This window comes from Lygodium microphyllum, chromosome 5 (genome assembly GCF_053477565.2).
Source record: "Lygodium microphyllum isolate KBCC chromosome 5, Lygodium_microphyllum_v1.1.10, whole genome shotgun sequence".
Taxonomy (NCBI): domain Eukaryota; kingdom Viridiplantae; phylum Streptophyta; class Polypodiopsida; order Schizaeales; family Lygodiaceae; genus Lygodium; species Lygodium microphyllum.
In genome coordinates this window covers 160,357,119-160,366,298 of record NC_141139.1, presented here as the reverse complement: position 1 = coordinate 160,366,298, position 9,180 = coordinate 160,357,119, and the positions used below count along the sequence as shown (strand labels likewise).

The window sequence follows — 9,180 nt, the reverse complement described above, 5'->3', positions numbered from 1 at the left end:
GAAAGTGAATCGCTTTTGTATGTTTCACGATGCCTCTATGGAGACGTGGCTCGCTAGGTACCAGAAAGCTAGGAAAGATCGAGAGGAAGCACAATCTAAATTTCGACGTAGTACGTGCCATCGACCGATTTGATATCCCGAGGACATGGAAGAGATGCCGCAATTTATTTCAATGCGATGGTTGCATGGAGCTTTGATTACAACGTCTCGTGAAGGGGCAGAGGTCTCAATCGAGGAGTGGGAATTCTCAAGGGGATATAGTCCAAAGGTGATGACGTGCTTAGGATTTGTCATATCTATATTTTATATGCGACAACTAATTGAGTGTTTCAATGCACAATACAAAATATATAGTGCAGTGTGGTCGTGCAGACGGCATTTTCTCATGGAGCATATTGACAAAATGCACTCCATAAGAGATTGTTGTATCATGGCAAGGTTCGAGCAAGAGAGCCGACGACGAGCAACCGATCCAAACTCGATTATAAATGAGATGGAGTATTTTGGGAACTTGCAAAGTATTGTTACGGAGGATTACTGTAGCTTCTCCATGATACTATTCGCGATGTGCAGTGGTTCAAAGTTGTACTTGAAGGAGCTGGAGTAACCGTTTGACGAGGTTCATCTGGATTTCTCAAAATGCATTCGGAAAAAAAATGGACGGATTTGCGCGACACCTTTGTGTTGCTAGCCCATTGTGAACAGGTGCATGAACTCATTTGTTTTTTAATTGTATTACGACATGGTACATGTCACAATAGTTAAATCTCTCTTGTACGTGATTGTGAACATGTAATCTTCTATCCAAAACCCCGACAACCTCAATGGTGGTATGTTATACCTTCTACTCCCCGAAGTACGAGAGTATATGATCAAAGTGATGTTCCGAGTATATATGAGGACAATATGCAAATAGAGGGGTCGATATTGCAAGGGGTGGTCACCAAAAGCTTGGAGCATGTAGAGGAGCCAACATCAGGTAACAATGATGGAAATACAAGAGTCCATTGAGAACGAGGTGGACTCATCCTTTTGTGGTGACATGTCTATCGACCTCCCAGTGTATGTGGAGTTGTGTCAGGAGATTGGCATGGGACCATAGGATACTTCATACTTGGAGCATCCACCTACTCAATTCGTTGACGAATCACTTATAAGAGTACATAAGATATGCACTTTAAGTAAGATCATTTTTTAAAGATTTATATTACCGTGCTTTGTATGATTTAAATTGATTATTGCTAACATCATTTTTTGTATGTGCAGGTGACCTTTGTGGATATTTAGATCATCAATATAAGTCGAGGGATGAGTGATGAGGAGCTGCAGGAGATCTTCACATGCATGTCTTCATATCAGATGGTAAGATTCAGAGACATGGCAGACCAGGAGCTGTCTCGGACACTGTTAGGCCGCTCTATTAGATCTACTTCAGCCCAATCTTATGCTTCAGTTTCGAGTAGATGAGGTCAACATTCCAAACTTGGGCCAGACGGAGGGAGTGGTTCAGGGGGATGCCGTACAGATCTGGATGCAATGAGCCCATGGTCGGCTCGGGATATAGGTGTTACTCCTTGCTCTCGTGGCGATTTCAAAGAGTGTGGCTCACATGGCTGCTGTGGTGGCATGGACACGATGTCTCCGTCTCGTAGTTCTACTGGAGTTGTGTCATCTTCGGGATTTGTCAAATCTGTGGGGACGTCTACTCCACTCACTCCGGCTTTTGCTCAGCCATCCGTAGGTGGCACCCCTATGGGTGCTACTCCTATAGATACTACCCCGGTCGGTACACCAGATGTACAGGGGTCTCTTGGATATGCCCAGGAGCGTGGTCGTGGGTGGGAGAGAACCCATCTTAGGCATACCCTAGAGGGGTATGCCTACCTTGTAGATGATAGGTCAGGAGCCATTATCATGAATGATTAGGGGAGGAGGGTGATGGCTTGTATGAGAGAGTTGTGCCAACAAGTTTTTCGGCACAACGTCTTGGATCATTGGAAGAACATACTGGAGGGGAGAAAGGACTACATAGTAGCATCCTTGCATGAGGAGTTTCCGGTACTAGCCGCAATAGATAGGTTTTCCACGGGATGGATGATGGAGTGCATGCATGCATATATGTCACATAGATGATCGGACGCATGCAAGGCACTCAAGAGTGAGGCTGCAATGCCCGAGTGGCTAGACGCCCACGACTAGCACCGACTCAGGGAGGAGGCTATAGATTCTCTAGGACATTGGAGACAGCAGTGCGAGGCGGTGAGGGCATGACTAGAGGCCGGAGTGGTCCATCATCTTGGGAGTGGTGGCCACATGACATATCTAGAGGACTTTGTAAGTTTTTCTTTTGTTTTTCTTGCTTTTTTTTTTGCAATATCCTTTGTACTGACAATCGTGTTTCTAACAGTTGTATTTTGTTTTCTTTGCAACACTCCATTACAAATCGTGATCCCACCGGCCTTGAGACTCAATATGCAGAGAGGCACGGTCTCACTGCATTGATCGATTGATTTTATGGATGCGGCGGCCCTATAAGTCACTCATCTTTCTTGTCCGTGGTTACCATGTTTAATTAGAATGCATTATTCTATGGTGGACTGATGTGTAGTTGTTTTTTTTCTTACAGAGTCCGTTCGATGCTCCTTTGCGACGGGACGAGGTTTCGGATGGCGATGATCTATAGATTGCCCTTGGATCCCTAGAGCTCACACACCCTTCTTTTTTGGTCACACATGATCTGTATAGACATTTTCTATGTAGTAGTAGTATCTTGCCATGATTGTACCAGTCGCTTTCATTATGCAATCATGTATTTATTTCAAGTATCAGTGTTATGATTTAAGTACACTTTGTCTTTATTTACATGAGCATTGTACACATTTCTGAAACTATTTTGCATGGCCCAAATAAAGCACATAGTGCTATATGTGGCAGGATAGCTTGTTGCCCTACCACAAAAAATTTTTTCCCTGTTACCGTCACTATTAGCGTCGTAAATTTACTGCACGCATTGCTATTAGCGTCGCAAAATGCGTTGCAAAGCGTCATTATCAGCATCGTTATTTGCGTTGATATCAGTGTCGCAAATAACAACGCTTTTTGCAATGACGGGGGCAAATTTCTTTATTAACATTTTCGTCCCTTTTAACGTCGGTATAAGGCCTATATCTTGTAGTGTATGTTTAAATTGTAGTTCCATTTAATAAGTTAAAGTTATAGTTTACAATAGTTTAAAGAGCAAGTATCAAACCACTCCTTTTTCCTAATAAATCATCTTGTTTACCTATATTGTTGGAGGATATACATATGAAAGGCATTTGACTAATCTTCTAGGATTGTTGTTAAACCATATTTAAGTTACACTTAAGTATTGATTCAAACAAAGAAAACATATTCGAGTGAAGAGAACAATAATATTTGTGGCAGATAGACTTGTACATGAAAGTAATATTAGGCACTTTGTATAGATTGGATAGTACACTTCACGTAGTAAGGACAATGTGATTTTGCACGTGATAAATATGTAGTTAATTCCTTTGTACTAGAAATTGCATCTTGACTCAAAATAGAGTTGCAAATCTTTTGGTAAGTTGCATGTTTCTTTTAAGGATATTCCTTTATATTTTCTTAGAAGGTTCTAGAAAAGCAAGTTAGAGTTTTCTAAAAAGATGTTTGCAAAATTTTCAAGTTTCTTATATTTTTGTAAATAGTATCGCTACAAAAAGGTCTAGTTTTCAAAAAGATACTATGTTTTCCCAATTTTTATTTAGAAAAGCTATTGACTCAATACCTTGTATATTGTGATTTCATCTCATTTAGTAATTCATAGAAATTAATGGAGTATAATAGATATTGAGGATCTCTAAATATAAGGAATTTAGAGTAATGTAAAATATGAAGTCTTGTGCCATTCATAGACTCTATTTGTGTGTGATTCATAGAATATTCATATCGTTAACCTAATGTGCAAGCTTCAATTATCTACTATTACTTCTTTAACTTGTAGACTTTGTAAACTCCCTTGATCTTTTTCTCTTCTTGCTACAATCTTCATAATCCCTCAAAATAACAAGTATAAATAAAGTCACCTCTAAAATATTTCAAGGAAATAACATAATGATTATGTTAAGATAATCATGGAGAAATAGATTGTATCAAGTTATATAGTAACTACCAACTCATTGTACAAATATGCCACTTGAAGCAATGGATCGAGATCAAGTGAAACATATCCAAATACACTAGCAAACTTAATGAAAAATACACCAAGTTGTTGGTATCTTATATACAAAATTAACAAGAAACTAGTATAGTACATAATTTGTATTGAAATTTGTACACAATGAGTAGAGGATTTAAGACACTATTGTCGAGATATGCCTAGGAAATAACATATAAAGCTTATAGAAATTTGACATAGCACATGAATTATTCGAAGATAATGCATGATATTTAAATTAAATCAATGGAACACATCAAATCAACCAAGACATATACATCATAGTCAAGCTTTGAGAAGAATATAGATATGAACTTGGATGTATAAACAAAAGAATATGGTGCACTAGTCGGTATAAGTGTAATGTACCTATCTAATAGATATCGATTGCACGTTTTTCTTGTGGCCCATCAAGAAGTAATCAAGATCACTACCATCCAAAATTCCTTAAAATAACAAAACATTGATGACCTCAAACTAATTGATTCTACCTTGTAAGGGAAGCTCCACCTCAACCCCACAAGGATTGACCTGAAAATAGGGACCTAACATAAAATATTTTAGTCTCTTTTTAGCCATGTAGCATTAGCTTTAAATGTGACAACATTGCTATCATCTTCTCAAGCTAACGCAAAACATTTCAACATTTTATTCAAAGAGAGTGAGAAACTAGGGGGAGTGATGCACATCGACCCCTCTACCCATAAGGTATTGCCACAACTTTGGCACCCTAAAATGGCACTAATGGGCTCTAAGATGACATGCTAGGATAGACAACATTTCAACCTTTCCTAGCTTTGGATAACCTAAATTTTGAGTTATAGTGAAATCCTCTTAGTTTGTGGGGTTTAGGCAAAGCTTTCTCTATGATAGGTAGATTGTCAAGAAGTGACTAGAGAGAGAGAGAAAGAGGAGAGAGAAAATGCAAAACAGAAAGAAGAAGAAGTGCAGAAGTGAGAGAAAGAGAGTGATGAGGAGAGAAAATATTAGAAATGAAGAGAAAAAGACTGGAAAGAAGAAGAGAGATGGCTGGAAGCCATGAAAGGACAGGAGAAGCTAGAGAGAGAAGAAGGACCAATATGTATTATTGTGAAAAAAATGATTTCATGTACAGTCCTTTGCCCTTTTATATGCCCCTAATTCAGTTCTTTACATTCCATCCCTACTCAAAAGTTTTTATTCTCAAAAATAAAATAGGACTTATTACAAATTGCCAAGTGGTGGAAAGGGGCAGGGTACTCTACATGGACTAAAATAAAATGGCCTAATCTTCAAGGATTTACAAAATAAGTACAATTGGAGGGTTGAGGATCAAGTACAAATCACTGACAACCATTGGGAAATATGAAAATGAAATCTTGGACCAAAATGTTGCCATTAAGAGCTCCTTCTAGATGGAGACTTTGTGTTGTCCATTGCAAACCTTGCTATACTAAATCTATAATGACTTGGCACTGGCTGATCCAAATTAGACATGCTATAGCTCCAAACGAAGCTCTCTTTAAGTACTTTTATTCCATATGACTCATGCATCTATGACATTAATTCAACATTAAATTTGGTCCAAAACATAGATCTATTGTGTAGCGAAACCAAGCCCACTAGTTAATATGATATTGTCTCAAAATTCTTGAAAGTAAGGACATAATTTCCAAAGTGATGCTTGTCCATGCAGAGAGATGAGTTCAACCTTTAACCTTCTGGGTCAAAAGAAAATGTAATATCCCATCAATGCATCATGAACACCAAATCAGAGATATCATCAGTCATGAGATAATATACATGTACGATTGAATCCACAAAAGCATAAGAAATTGAATCAAATAGAAGCCCATGGTCATGGTCTTCAACATCTATACTCATTGCTATACATATTTAACAATGATTGCAATAAGTCTTGCTAAACTACTGCATCAGCCATGGAAATCAATACAACCAGCATATACTTGTCATATACATGCACTAAACCCTCCTGCAAAACAACATTACCCTAAAGATTGACGAGAGCTTCCAAGATGCATGGCTATACCAATTGATCCACATGAGATGTTAAATGTTTGACAAGTGCTCATTCTATCCAAATGGCATCTATCACTTCAGCTGCCATCATGGTTGCATCAAACTCCATAAATGCATATGCTAATACATCAATCATGTCAAGAATATGAGCAACTAACTTGCTGGATTTCAATGCTCTTATGATGCTCATAATATTGCTATTGGATGTCATTTGCATCCTATAAGACACTTTAGAGTCAATATTTCCTTGTGGTACATGATAGGGATCAAAACCATGTGAGTAATGCTCCTGCTGAGACATCTATTGCATCATAAACCACGGTTGTTGATAAAGTTTCCCTACCATTGTTGCTTGCAATTCTAATCAAGAGTAACTGTCGCCACTAGTGACCTAGTAGATATCTTGAGTGATGTCCACAGAAAAGTTGTACCTTGTTGTCCTAGTAAATATCAACCAATTGTACCTTAGTCAGTCCATAATTATATCACTTGATAGTGTTCCAATTTCTTCAAAAATGGCATGACTATTAGCTTTGCTTCAAATGTTACACTGAAATTGAGAATGCTTAGGATTATGACAAAGTTAACAAGCCAATCCACTGTAATCCTCAATGTGCTGCTGCTGTTAGAGAAAGTGCTTGGCTAAGCATAAATATTTCTCAATTGTCTCTTCAAAAACTCACTAAACTTTATGAGGCTCCTTTGAATCAACTAAAATTTATTCTCTTGACCATGTTGAATTTTCATTTGAAGTCTCAGGTACTACTATCACATATCATTTTGCCAATGGTGCTCTATTTAATCAATGGATTGCATTCCAACAATCTTATCACAATAACTAAACTTTCATACAAGGATATGAACATGTCATGGAGATGAATGATTGCTAGTTACTTCTGCCACATTTGAACCATTGATTCAAGCATGTCTAATGATACAAAAAATGAGAAAGCCTTCTAACACTTATTTAGCTTACAAACACCTATCCCAGCAACACAAACTCTATTTTCAGAATCTCAATCAAGTATTATTGCAATGCCCTCATTAGTTTCACCATCAAAGTATCTATCTGCAATGTTAGCATCAGAGTATATGTCTGCAATGCCATCATCAAACTACATGTTTGTAATGTCATCATCAAGGAACAACAATCCTATAGCAACTGTTTCATCCATGCCGAATGTACAAGATAACATGCACCATGGTTCTCAGTCAATATTGTCACAGGTCAATTGCTTCAAGCAACTAGCTATGGCTCTACATCATGCACACTACATGGCATGGAGCTTTTCAAAGCATGCACCACATCAAGAAGTAGCTATCCTTTGAACAGTCTTAGCTGCTTGGCATGGGTGCAGAGGCTATTAGGAGACCTTTCAAGACTCTATTTTTCATGTTGATATTCATAGCATCATTGCTACTATTATCAACTCCCCTTTTGGTGTTTGTGATAGATGTCATAGCTCCGTGCTTATTACTTTCAACATTCCCATGTTGTAGTTCATACTTCAGGCTTAATTATGACTGGTCCACTTATAGTTTCCAATCTTGGCTTGTCGATATTCCTCTTTTATCTCTTATCAGATTATTGGCCATTTTTTGTTTTCAATATGTGGGATACCAAGCCTGACCTGTAGACCTTACTTGGATACTACTTCCATTTGTGGAGTGCTCTCTGCCATCGTGCTTTTGGTAAAAGCTTGTGTATTCCACGACCATATCCTATCCCACTCTATAGGGGCTGTGCATATGAAACACGCTTGGGAAATCCTCTCTCTCCTTCTCTATTCCATGGTTTTGGCTCTTGTTCATATCATGGTTGCTTAAAAGTGAAGTGCCAAGCCCAATGGAAGATGAATTTATACAGATTGGATCCAGAAGTAGTAGCATGCTTGTACACCCACCTCTATGACAAACACTGCATGCAAGTAGAAGCCGATTGGGAAGAGAAGTTACTTTCAAAAGACTTCAAAAGTTCAAGTTTTTGAACTAATAATATTAATCTACAGCAACGAATAGATATCTGTTCTACATAGTGTTTTTTTTTTTAATGTGCAGTTTATTTATTGAGTAAAAAGAAGACATCTAGGGATAGCCATACAGATACCGATACTAATAGCGATGCATGCAGTAAATTTGCAAAACTAATAACGACGGTAACAGGGAGAAAAAAAATTTGTGCTAGGGTAGCAAGCTGCCCTGCCACATATAGCACTATGTGCTTTATTTGGGCCGTACAAAATAGTTTCAGTAATGTGTACAATGCTCGTGTAAATAAAGGCAAAGTGTACTTAAATCATAACATTGATACATGAAATAAATACATAATCGCATAATGAAAGCGACTGATACAATCATGGCAAGATACTACTACTACATAGAAAATGTCTACACAAATCACGTGACCAAAAAATAAGGGTATGTGAGCTCTAGGGATCCAAGGGTGGCAAGCTATAGATCCTTGCCATTCGAAACCTCATCCTGCCACGAAGGAGCATCGACAAACTCTGCAAAAAAAGAAACAACTACACATCAGTCCACCATACAATAATGCATTCTAATTAAACATAGTAACTACAAAAAAGAAAGATGAGTGACTTATAGGGCTGCCGCATCCAAAAAATCAGTCGATCAATGCAGTGAGACCGTGCCTCTCTGCATATCGAGTCTCAAGGCTGGTGGGATCGCGATTTGTAATGGAGTGCTGCAAAGAAAACAAAATACAACTGTTAGAAACACGATTGTCAGTACAAAGGATATTGCAAAAACTAAGCAAGCAAAACAAAAGAAAAAATTACAATGTCCTCCAGATATGTCATGTGGTCGCCACTCCCAAGTTGATGGACCACTCCGGCCTCTAGTCGTGCCCTCAACGCCTCGCGCTACTATCTCCAACGTCTTGGAGAATCTGTCGCCTCCTCCCTGAGTTGGTGCCAGTCGTC

At 38.3% G+C, this 9,180-nt stretch overlaps 1 pseudogene; it reads left to right on the top strand.

The window, feature by feature from the left end:
* Positions 1–7,586: 7,586 nt before the first annotated feature.
* LOC148036601 (uncharacterized) lies at positions 7,587–8,226 on the top strand (annotated as a pseudogene).
* Positions 8,227–9,180: the final 954 nt, after the last annotated feature.